This window comes from Cyanistes caeruleus, chromosome 10 (assembly GCF_971803275.1).
Source record: "Cyanistes caeruleus chromosome 10, bCyaCae1.hap1.1, whole genome shotgun sequence".
NCBI classification, from domain to species: Eukaryota; Metazoa; Chordata; class Aves; order Passeriformes; family Paridae; genus Cyanistes; species Cyanistes caeruleus.
The window spans coordinates 14,971,951-14,984,225 of record NC_141710.1 but is presented as its reverse complement, the minus strand read 5'-3'; the positions used below and the strand labels follow the sequence as shown (position 1 = coordinate 14,984,225).

The 12,275-nt window shown below is 44.3% G+C and overlaps 1 protein-coding gene across 19 annotated transcripts in view; it reads left to right on the top strand.

Annotated features, from left to right (window-relative positions):
• LPP (LIM domain containing preferred translocation partner in lipoma) overlaps positions 1-12,275 on the top strand; it is a 327,364-nt gene that overhangs the window by 119,965 nt on the left and 195,124 nt on the right. The gene's annotated exons all lie outside the window — the stretch shown is intronic.

Genomic DNA, 12,275 nt, shown 5'->3' with positions numbered 1-12,275 from the left:
TCCCTCCCCTCTCCTACCAAAGCATTTCCTTAGTCTCACCTTGACTTCACTTTTATTTTTTATTTCCTGACACCTGCACAAAACTCAGCCAGAAGGTGCTGATTAAAAGCTGCTTAATGGAACCTTAACAGAAGTTAGAAATGGCTACATGGCTGAAAAAAAGTGAAATGGCAACAGCCAACAGCTTATAAACCAGGAGCATTTTACTGTGATTTGAAACACTCAAGGCATGTGTTTAGACCACAGAAGTAGCAATTTTCCTGTGCTGCCAGCCCCCCTTCTCACTGTTTGCCAAGCTGAGTTGCTGCAGCTTGTTTCAGATCTGATTTATCCACTCATCAAAGCAGAGAGCATGGCTTGCTCTTGCAGGGACCTGCTTGGGGGCCCCTGGGTATGACTGCAGTAGTGGTAGAAGTAATGATCATAATTGTAATCATCATCAATGAGACCCGAGCCCTGCTTAGCATTCTGTACAGGTCTCTGCTGTGCAGGCAGCCCAAGAGGCAGGCACAGCCTGTTTGTGTAGGTCCCACCAACACCTGCTGAGGTCTGGGCTGGCTTTCTGGAGGATTTAGTGCTGCCACTCCCCGCTGTGACAGTTTGCAGGGGATTAACCTTGCTGGATCCTGGGAGGTGTGAGCACCACAGTTCCTGGGAAGTGCTGGTGCTCATCATCTTACAGAACTCTGTATTAACCCTGAGAGAGGAAAGGAGAGCCATTCAAGCTTGGGGAAGAGGCTTATCTAGAAGATGAACAATTGTGTGTTGGCAGGAAGCGTAGCTGCTGAGGAATTAGGCTGGAAATCAAAATCAGGTGTCCAGACATCTGAGCAGTAGGTCTAAGAGGTTAGCTGGGGTCAGGGGTGATCTTTGGGGAGAGCTAGATGTGTTTGAAGTTTGAGAGCATGTTCTCTTCATGCTGGGAGATGAGTCCTGAGATAGATGAGGCATCAACCAGCCATGGGTCCTCACAGTCTCCTCCTTACATATTTCACTTCTTTCTCCATGCTCACATGTTTGGTATTGCCTGCCCCCCCTTTTTTTCCTCAGCAGACCCTGTCTAGCAGTGTGCACAATGGGTTTTGTCCTACACGAAAAATCTCTTAAAGAAACTAAGATCTCTTTTCTGAGGAGTTGATATTAATTTTGTTTCATTTAAAAACACTGGATGTTCCATCATTTAAAGTGTTCAGGGTCAGGTTGGACAGGGCTTTGAGCAACCCGATTTAGTGAAAGATATCCCAGCCGATGGTAGGGACTTTGGATTGTATTATTATTCAAGGTCTTTCCAATCCAAACCTTTCTGTGGTTGCCCCTCCTTCTTTTCCTGCCACTTCTCTCTTGCTCTCAAGCTTTTAGACTTAAATTGGTACTTCAGCATCTTCAGCAGAGCTGGAGCCTTAGGGAAACACTGCCACACAGCTGTTCCCATCTATGCTGGGCTCAGGAAGATAGAAAGGATTTATAGCTTGCAGATGAAGCAAATTCCATCTTTGCCTTAGTTCCAGAAAATGGGGCCTCACCCTGCGGGGCAGACTGAGGAGGCATCTGGTGTGGGGTGAGGTTGGTGATAGCTGATCTGCTGGCTTTGTGCCTGCTACTGTGGGGCTGGTGCTGCTGGGGTGGCACTGGGGTTTGTAAGGCCAGAACTGGGGCCTTCAGAAATGTGTAAAAATCTGTTGTCAGAGGTACTTGGGAGAGCCCTGAGTCAGGGCTGCTTAATGGCTTGGGAGCAGTGAGTGACAAACTTTGCAGTGGGTTGCCTTTTGGTTTGAATCTTGTTTTGGTAACCACAAAAGTTCTTTTCCCCTTTCCTTTCCCCCTTGTCTCCAAATAAAGCTCTGCAAGTCCAGCAGATCTTTATCTGAGCAAGGCTATGAACAGGTAGAGCACAGTGGTGAGCTGGGGAGACTCAGCTGGATTGCAGGGCTGGGCTTTCCAGTCCAGCATTTGTGAGCACTAGTGCAGCTCCCTGGGCATTGAATACACCTCCTCTGCCACTGTGTGCAGTCACTTGAAGGATGATTTCATGGTGGCAGGGAAGGAAGTGAGTCCATTCTTGCCTACCAGGAAGTGCCAGCTCATTGAATGGCTCCCATGAGCTCTCCTGCTCCTGCAAAGATGACTCTTTCCACTTCCAAAAAACCAAATCTGGCCTATTCTTGAAATTTCTGTTGTTTATATGAACAGGACCATATGTTTTTCTTAAGCTGCCTGAGGCAGACTGAGATACTGCAGTGCCAAGCCTGGTCAGAAAGGGATGTGCAGGCAGCATCCCTCATAGGGATGTGTTTGTGGGGCTGCCCAGTGCTCCGAGGTGATTCTCTGTCACACTCTGGGACTCTCAGGACATGCTTTACAAAATTAGCCACTTTAGTTTATGCTGTTGGGTACTTCTAAATTCAGTATTTATTAATGCTGATGTCTTTCCTTGTAATTGCCATACTTGGTGAATATAGTATCTGCAGAAAAGCTTAATATGAATTTAATAATGGAAACTAAACGAAGGAATGAGACTCAAAGCAATCTCCTCCTTTCTCCTTCTTTCCTTGGGCACCTTTCAGATATGGTGAACAACAGGTCTCATGTGAAGGCCTTTGAGCTTTTAATTACTTTTTTTAAAAAAACATCTCCTTCCATTTACCTTGATTGGAGGAATGGGCAAGTGACTCATGAGACAAGGCAAATCAGCAGGACCAGCTCCAGGGCAAGACTGTGTTGTGGATACCAGTGTGTGTGTCCCTGAACCCAGCTGATCCAGGTTTCCCAGAGCTTGACTCTCTGTGCCCTCCTCTTCTTCATGGCACTGGCAATTTATATTCTGCTATGTCTGTAGGGGACTGGGAGCATGAACTATCGGGCTGTTTATTGTTTTGCTGTTGTGTTTTTTGGGTTTTTTTTGCAGGCAGATATACCTAGTGGGTTTTGTTTACATCAGCTGCTATCAGTAGCTCTGTCTTAATTTTTGAAGCTTGGGTATGGATTTATTGGACTAGACACCCTGTGTTATAGCTGTGATGTTCCCTGCTCTGCAGTCTTTGACAGTTCATAGAAGCCAACAAGGTCCAGAGTCTATTCATTATTTGTATTGAGAGCCCTGACAGAATAAATTCAGGCTGACCTGAAAGATTCTGTGGGGTTTTTTTTGATTTTTTTTCCTGGTTGTCTGTGCTGGTTCTGTTCCATAGCAGGAGGAATTCTCACAAGTGGAAGGGTTGTGTTGGCTGGGAGGCCGAGGCGTGTTGTACCTGCTCCTTGGAGTATCTCAAGAGCTTTTGCAGTGCTGTGCTGGTTGTTGGAGGAAGGCTGAGGTGCAGGCACAGTCAGCTGCCTCATCCATGCTCCTGTGGTGGTTTTGTGTGTGCATTGTTCAACGCTAGGATGAGATAATGCAATTATCCAAAATTGGACAGACAGCAGGAGCTTGCTGTCTTGTACATTTTAGGAGAGTTATGCATGTGGACCATTGCTGCTGCCCAGATGAGGCATGGGAACATGTTACTCTGAATTGAGTCCTGGAAGTACCAGGGTATTTCCAGTGGGATGTGCTGGTCCTTCTCTTGCTCCTCTGCCACTAGCTGAAGAGAAATCTTTGATGCTTCATGGGGGAAGGCAGTGTCTCAGTGGTGGGACAAAAAGATAGGCTCAGTAGTGTTCTAGCACTCTTCTGGTCCCATCAATTGCAATGGATGCTGTGGTTCCATCCCTCACTGGATTGAGCTCATGGAGTTGAAAAATGTGGTGTGAATAAAGAGGTGACCTTACTGTTGCAAATCATCCTGATTGGCCCTGACCACAGCTCCCATGTTAGTGCTTCTTTCTTAGAAAAAGCTTTTTTAAAGTGCGTATTATAAACTTTTAAAGTCTTTCTTAATCCTTCCCTCATTTTTCTGTGTGTTTCTTGTGCTGAATGAGATGCAGCAGATGAAGCAATACTTTATTCATTAGTGTCAGAACTGCATCATCCACAGGCCCTTACAAAATGCAGCTGATGAAAACAATCTTGAAGCTCCAGGCCTCTTTGTGGTGGGCTTGCTACCTTCTCACAAGAGCATTTAAAGCACAAACCAAGCCCCTGGACACTGCAGAAGGAGTGGGAAGGCAGGGGTCCCTTGTTAAGGAGCAGCTGTGAACCAGTTTGGGGCATCCTTTTGGAAGTGTCCATTGATTTCTCTCGAAGGACATCCTCTCTCCTGTTGGTTAAGAACCAAATGAAGCCAGTTGGAAATGAGTGGTGGTTCTCATTTGTATATAACTGGATTTAAAGTGCCCCAAGCAAGCTGGGTCATGCTGAAGAGGCATGAGACCAAGCTGGTGCCTTTGTGCCTGAGCAGCATTGCTCCACTCAGTAACTTCTGAGTTACAGGGAAAAGGATTTTTGCCCAGTTGTCTCCAGGACAGTGACCAGTGTCAGGACCTGTGATTCTCACCAGTGTGAATAAACTGGCTCTCTGTGGGGCCTTCTGTCTTTCTGTCTTGTTAGCAGTCATCCCAAAAGTTGTTTTGTTGGATAACAGTGTCTGCATCTGCTTGGGTTTTTTTTTTGGTTTTTTTTTTTTTGTTTGTTTTTTTTTGGTTTTTTTTGTTTTTTCCCAGAGACAAATCCATAGAACTGTGTCTTGGCTTTGCTCTCAGGATGAGCATTTTCTTTTTTGAAATACCACCTCAGGGAAAGGCCCTGGGAAAAATGCAGCATAAAACAAGTGCATAAAAACTGTTATTGAACCAGTATACTTATCTGTAGTTCACAAAATGTCAAGTCAAGCCTCCAGATTTTATTAAGTATTCTGACTGTGTTTGTTAGAATTACAAATATTAAATTTTCACAGGCTCTGGAACATATTGCCTCTTATTTGGGAACTACTTGAAGTAGTGCCTAGCCTTGGGTTTCATTCTGGTGAGTGAGCTTGTATTTTCTCAGTTATTTGGTATCATAAAGCAAACATTGCACTTCTCAGCAGGTAGATTCATAATTTTTTTCTTCCCTGACTTTTTTTTCTCATTTTCTTTTCTCCTGTCTATCTGTTCTTATAAGATACTATATTTAATTTTCCCACTTCATTATTTCAAACATCAAGTAGTGATTCATCTTAGCAGTGGCCTGTTCTGTGAACCACAATAGTTTGGGTAGAATAAAGAAAAAGGGCAAAAAAGGGAAGGGAAAAAGAGAAAGAGAAGACATTTCTGACACACTGAAATGGAAGGGAACCATCATTTAATAACCTGAATTGCAAGCATCTGTCATCGACTATAGCAAACCTCCTGTTAAAAAGATAATGTTTGTCCTGTATATAGTTTTACAGGGCTGTGGTGCCCAGTCAAAGCAAGAGAGCAATGCTAATGCAGAAATAGCTTGAATTCAAGCAGGCAGCACTTGTTCCTTTTATTTTAATCTGAAACTTTAACATCATCCAGATGCTAGTCTGTTAAATAATAACAATTGTTTTATGACAATTAATAGTCAAGTAATATTTTTTCTTGCCCTTCTTCAAACAATGCTGCTCTTCTACTCACTGAAAACTAACTATTATAATAAAGGATTATATGCATGCTTTTCCTTTTCTCTACCTAAAGCTTTTTTATTTTGCCAGGCTGAGTCCTGCTAAATCAGCGCAATCAGTAAATGTCTGTTGGATTATATTACAGGTTGGTGTAATAAAAGGTTGGAAGAATGAATGAGCAACTCTTGAAGCCACAGAAGCTGTACTTGTGGCCAAAAAGCAGGCATTTCTATTAGTGAATCCTACACAGTTACAATTTGCACTAAATGTACAAGGCCTGAAATGTTTGTTGCTAAGGAAAGCATGTTTAGATGGACTTGACACAGGAATTGAGGGTCCATGAGCAGGACTGAGAATCCTGTGGCTCTGCTTGGCCTGGGGAGGGTGATTTTGCAGGAGATGAGCAGGGATCTGCTCTAGTTCCTAATAAGAAGTGAATTAGTTTCCCACTGTCTGAAAATTCCCCTTCTGTCTTCTTTAACCAGCACGCACACTGCAAAGTCACAGCCATGGAAGAAAGTGCAGACGTGCTCCAGGGGCTCAACTGGGGATTTACCCAAACTATTTGAGGAGCTGAAGTACAAAAGACTCACGTGTCTCTTCCAATTCTTAATTCCTGTGATGACAATGACTAAGGAAAGGTTTTGGTTTCATCTAGACATGACCCAAATCGTAAAGCCAAGCCTGGTGTTAAGGGCTGGTGGGTAGAAGTTGCACTGTCATGACAGCTGGCATTTGTTGTGCCAAGCACTGAATTTATGGGAAATGACATGGAGATGAGGAAGGAACCTGTGCTCTGGGTTGTCTCTGTTACAAGGCCCAGTTGAGAAGTTCTGTCAACTGGTGTTTCTGAATACTCTGCACCACCTGTGGTGTGAGGGTCTGCCCAGGGGTCCTGACACAGGAGTTCTCCTGAGTGAGCTGGTGGGAGGAGAGGAGACCTTCAAGAGTCTGAAAATGGTACCAAAACAGTGTGGGTAAACACAATCTTTCAAAAGTAGGTTTAATAGAAGAAAATACAGAATTTATGTTATAAAAAGTGAATGTGATGAGGGCTGAATTCTTACTAAGTGGAGACTAATAGTCTGAGGTTGGTGGCCCCATTGTTAGAAAACCAGTTCTTTGGTAGTAACATCAACAAAATCAACTTTCCTCAACTTTTTTCCCCATGTACCCCTTAGTACAAGCTCCCAATTTGTGCTCCAAATTTCCTACCTCCTCCACTGTCTCCATCCCCTATTCTTTTTTTCAGAGAACACAGGGCCAGGCTGTGGTTGCTTCTGCATGAGCTGGGAGCCTCTTGGGCACCCCAGTAGCTTCCTTGGTACTGATAGACATCTACAGCTGGATCTATTTCCATCTGCTTTCCTTATCCAGAGCAATCCATCTCAACTCTTTGCAGGACCAGCTCACCTTTTAGCCCCTTGAGTATCATGATCAGCTTTACAACGTGCTGTCAGACCCTTCAAGGGAATGTTCTGACCCAAACCGCACTTTGTATCTGCAAATTTTATTTTTCAAGAGGGTGAAAAGGAGTAATCGTTGTTCTTAGGCCACTTCTTGGGAAGGGTAAGAAAAGGAAGGTTGCTCAGTGAGGATCCATTAACACTGTTCTGGCTGTCAGGCAGTGAAGCACAGGAGGTACAAGTCCATTCTTCTCGTTTCCCAGTCCTGTGATTTAAAATGTTTGAACGTGCACTTCAGAAGCTGGGGAGGTAAAAGCCCCCAGTTGTGCCTGGAGACTCTCCAAAGGCCGTGGCGAGCGAAGGGGCTGCGGAGTGTTAATACAGTCCATCATTTTGTAACGAGCCCGATGTTCTTGTATGAGCCGTGTCAGGCTGTTGTCTGCACGCTGTCTTTGCTGATCACAGTAATCGGGTCATAAGAGAGGGAGAAGTAATAGCGCGTCTCTTAGCAACCAGCCCCAGGAGAAAGAGAAAATTACTCAAACAGACTATCCAGCCAGGGAAGTAGAAAGATGAAATTTTCTGAAAGTCTGTTGGAAAGTGCTTAGGGACATAATTCTTTTATGTTTGAGATCCTTACAGGCTGGTTCCAATGGTATCAAACACATTTTTTTTTCCTTGTTGTCTTTCTGGTAAACTTTTCTTTTTAATTGGCCTCAGAAAAAAAAAAAGTGGGGGGAGAACCCTGTGAAGCAGACACATTTTGAAAGCATAAGGGACAGATTTTTGTATTTTTGGCAATGCCAAGGAGAAGGGAGGGAGGGGAGGTCAGTGTGTCTCAGGCAGGAGATGAGGGGAGCCTCTTATCTCTGCACGAGTGCTTTGAATGCTTCCCATGTCAGCGCGAGCCAAAGCGTGTTGCCGTATCTGCCAACGCTGCAGTGGCATGTGCAAAACAAACTTGTTGGGTCTCCATTGCATTGCACAGGGTGTCATGTCTCATGAATGTCACAGACTGTGAGCTGTGATGACTGACAGCTTGGCAGAGAGCTGGACCCGACCTGCCCTCCCTGAGAGCCTGGATGAGGGGTCAGGCAGAGCAGGTACTGCCCGGGTTCCTGCCAGCAGCCTTTTTGCCATTATCAGGAGGTTTTGTCCTCATTTAAGTTACTGGTTTGTGTAAGACGTGCAGGGAAGCATCTCTGAGGCCTTCTCAAAGATCATTTGGCCAATGTTTGCCCCAGGTCTCAGAGGGAAAGCAGTGGTAGGAGCAGTCTGGAAGTCATAGTAATCAATTGAAGCGTTTGCAGTTTGTGTATGGGATGGGGACAAGTTTGTGTGCTTGTTCCTTATACTTAAAAAAATTTCTTTTTCATTCCAAAAGTTGTACTTCTGTGGTCAGCTAGTCTGCATCCCTCCCAATGGGGTATGCTGGCTGCTTAGGGAAGGGGACCAAGCCTGGCATGGTTTGCCCGCCCTTGCTAAGCAAGAGCCTAAATCTGTGTGTGTTTAATGGAAAGAAAGGGAAATACTTTAAAATGGTTGTGAGTGCCCAGATTTGTGGTTGGATCCTTGATACTATTACAGGGCTAAAATCTTTCTGAAAGCTTGACTTAGTCCCTGTCTTTGAGGAGACATTAGGGCACTGCTGCAGGTGTGGAGGGCAACAGGCACTGATCCAGCTACTGGTCTGTGCCCTTCCTCTGCTTTTGTGTGCTCTGTGATACCAGGACATGTCCAGTTTGTGCAGGGGAACCAGCTCACTTCTGCAGGTGATAGCTTGACTGTCAGTAACTCATCTACTTGCAGATTCATGTGGTTTACAAAAGGGTACAGCCATTCCCCCAGATTGGGATCCTGTACAGCTGAGTAAAAGGTTTGGGCTGATCTCGCCTGCTGTGGTTGAGTTATTGTTGGGTTCATTCAAGTCTTGCTGAAGTTTTCAGAGACAAGGCTGACTTCAATGTCTTATCCTGGAAATAATCTGTAGAAGGGAGGAGAAAAACCCCAACCTTACAGCTGTACAGATTGAATATCTGAGGAGCGACATCTACTACTGTCAATGAAAAGTGAGATAAGGAACACTATAAATTGTGACTTCTTCCAAGAGAATCATAGAGGCTGCTGCTTTGCTGTCTTGTCATAAAGAAGAAATAGTTTTTTCCTTAGAAGTTTAGTAATTGAAGACTTTCCTTGCTATTTTTGTGAGTACCAGTAAGTGATGTTTCCTGGAAATTTTCCCCCAACTCTATAAATACCACCCCAGGGCTTAAAGAAGTGACTCAGTTTGGGAAGTCAACACCATGCACTTCCTCAGCACAGCCTGGCAGCCCCCCAGCCAGAGTGCACAACTTCTGCAAAACTGCTAATTGGTTGTTAATCTGCAGTACAATTGGGCTGCTTCTTGAAAATTGAGTTCCTGTTGCTCATTCTGACCTTCCTGTCATGTTAGAAATGATGGCACAGGGGGCAGAAGAGGCTGAAGCACAGTTTGAGTCTGGAAAGTTGTAATTGGTATTTTGAGGTGCCACTTTCCTCTGGATAACAAGCTCATCGAATGACCCCAACTGACAGGTAGATGAAATGCTCCTAATTGCCATATCTCACTGTCCTGGGACCAAGATTATCTCACAGACCTTGCTTTTGTAATTGGGTCCTTTCTTCTTTCCCATTACACTTTTGACATCACTTTTGTACCAGCTGGGCACAAATAGAGCCATTTGTAATTCCTTGTGTGGTGCCCAAGGAGAAACAGAACCTGGCTTACTGAATTAATTCTGCAGGCATAGAGGGAAAATTACACTGGGAGCTCAGGTCTGACACAGCTATCTTACATAAAAATCAATTTATAAAGACAAGAGGCAATGCATGAAGGAAGTGTGAGCTGGGTAAAATCACAGCTGGTGTGCATCTCCTCTGGTGCCAGCATGGATAGCAAACCATGCATCGTACCATGCATGAAGCATTGCAGTATCTTCCTCATCTTCTGCTTTGTCCATTCGATGCCTTGGATTTGAGTTAAATTCACAATTGATCTTTTCTTGTTAACCCATCCCTGCCCACAGTGATCCTGCAGAGTCTGTAACCCTTTTCTACAGCTGAAAAATCAGTTGGGTTTGTAACAGGAGAATACTTGACCGACTTCTCTTGGTGCATCAGGTGCTCAGCCTGTGTGTGTGTGTAAAAATGGGACATAGGCCCTCAAGAGGGAGAGATGACCTTGTGGCAGCAGGAGGGGGTTGGGCTGGTGGATCTCTGGCTGCCGGATCTCTAGGTGTTGTTCAATTGTTTGCATCCCTTATTACGGTCAAGAGTCTTTCAGACTAAGCTGCAGGAACGATTGGTTTGGCTGAACCTGAAAACTCATGATATTTAAAACATTTCTCCATGCCAGTAAATCATACTTACTGGATAGACAGAAAACACTTTTAATTTAGCAGCTAATCCAACACAAGGGACGTGATGCGTGACCACGGCTGAGAAATTTCCTGCAAACAGAGTTGGACTTTTTAAACAAGAAATCTCCCAATCACCATGATTCCATTCTGAGTATATGGTGTTTTCCTGAGATATCATGGAGACAAGCTAATGGAGGGTCCATTTGCCTTTTTATGCTTTCTCATGTGGGAAGACCATAATAATTTTCCTGTTTCTGGTGCACATTTAGCACTGCCTCTTTGCATCCAAAAGTGCTCTGACTAATGATCCCTTTTGCCTCAGTGAGAATGTGTTTTGTAACTGCAGTAGGGAAACAAATAAAAGAGAAATAAAGTAGCAGGGTGACTATTCTGGGAGATGAGCTTTCGCTTGGTATGTTGATTTTCCAAAGAGATATGGCACATCCAGTACCTCGTGTAAGTTGACCATCCAGCATGGCAGGGGACTGTGGAGCGGGAATATTCCATTTTAAGACTCAGTTGGGCAAGACATGGGCTCATGTTTGATGAATGTTGCCAGCTATTTGAAGTGCTGTGAATTTGACCTGTGAAACTGGAGGCGGAGGTGACACAAGTAGGAGAATCTGGACCTAAATGTCAGGGCCTAAAGGTCACTTTTCATCAGAGCAAAGTGCAGTTGTCACCACAAATGTGGGGCTGCAGGAAGGGCATTGTGAGGCTCCCTGTCTGTTTTATCTACTGCTACTTGGCCAAATATGCTTAGTTTACACTAGGTTCAGAGGGCTTTTTTTTTTCTGAAAAACCTGTCTAGCAAATGTGGTTCTGATCTTTGGACTGAAACTCCCGTTTTTTTGGCTTTTTTTTCTGCTGTGGTCCAAGAGCTGTGAAGAAGTTTCTGGGCATTTGGACAGTGATTGAGATGAAACTGAAATCAGAGCTCATGTAGCAGTTCTGGCTCTGTCATGCCCAGAGTAATGAAAGCTCTTTATGAGAGGAGCTGGAAAACTCATGAAGCATGAGAAGGAGCAGGAAGATGCATCTTATTTCTCTAAGCATTTAATTGCGAAATCTTTTCACTACTTATTAAAATGATTAGTCAAGACTATTGGAAGGCAGTGAATGTCTATTTGTGGGAACTAGGGAAGGTTTAATCGTGTCAGATTTCTTACCTCCTTGTTTTCCTTCTCTATTGCAAACGGTAAATGATTAAAATGAGGGTGTGTTTTGAAAAGAAGATCTCTAAAGAGAGCTTGGAGGATTCTGTCAATGTTTGTTAATTATTTCATATGGAATAATCACCATTTGCAACTGGCCAGGAAGCAACAAAGCATTTGTTTGCTGCTCCCAGTGCTGTAGCATGCTGTTTGGGAATGGAATCTTGGTTTTGTCTGTTTGTCTCTCATTCAGTGGTACTGCAGGGTACATTTCCCTCTGACACTTGCACAGCCCAGTTGCTGCTTGGTTAGGTCAGAGATGGGTCCTCTGAGAGGATTTGTATAGAGGAAGACCTGAAGTCAGATACTTCTTGTCAGGGGTGGCCCACTAGAGCTGAGAAAAGGCGCAGCCTGCAAGGAAATCAAACACTTTTAGCTTTAGCCAGTAGCTCCAGTTTTTGTCTGGAATGATCTGCACTGGGACACAAATGTGTTTACTGTGAAAATGTCAGTTTTATATCACCATATCGATGTACTTTTTAAATATTTGTTGGAAAACAAGAGAATGGAGTTTTCTGTCTTTGATTAAATATTTCCCTGGGAAGGTTTGGAAGCTGTGTCTCAGGGGGCTTATTCACATCCTGTACTTCAGCTGTGGGCTGGTCTTCATGGGCACGGGGTGTGTTTCACAGTTGGCTGGCATGTGGAGATCAGGGACTGCTGGAGTCTCAGTGGGAGCTGTGTGTTTGTAGCTCTCGTCAGGTCACCCTATTGACTCCAGTGAATGTCACTGACCACAATTTTGTCACTTCCTAG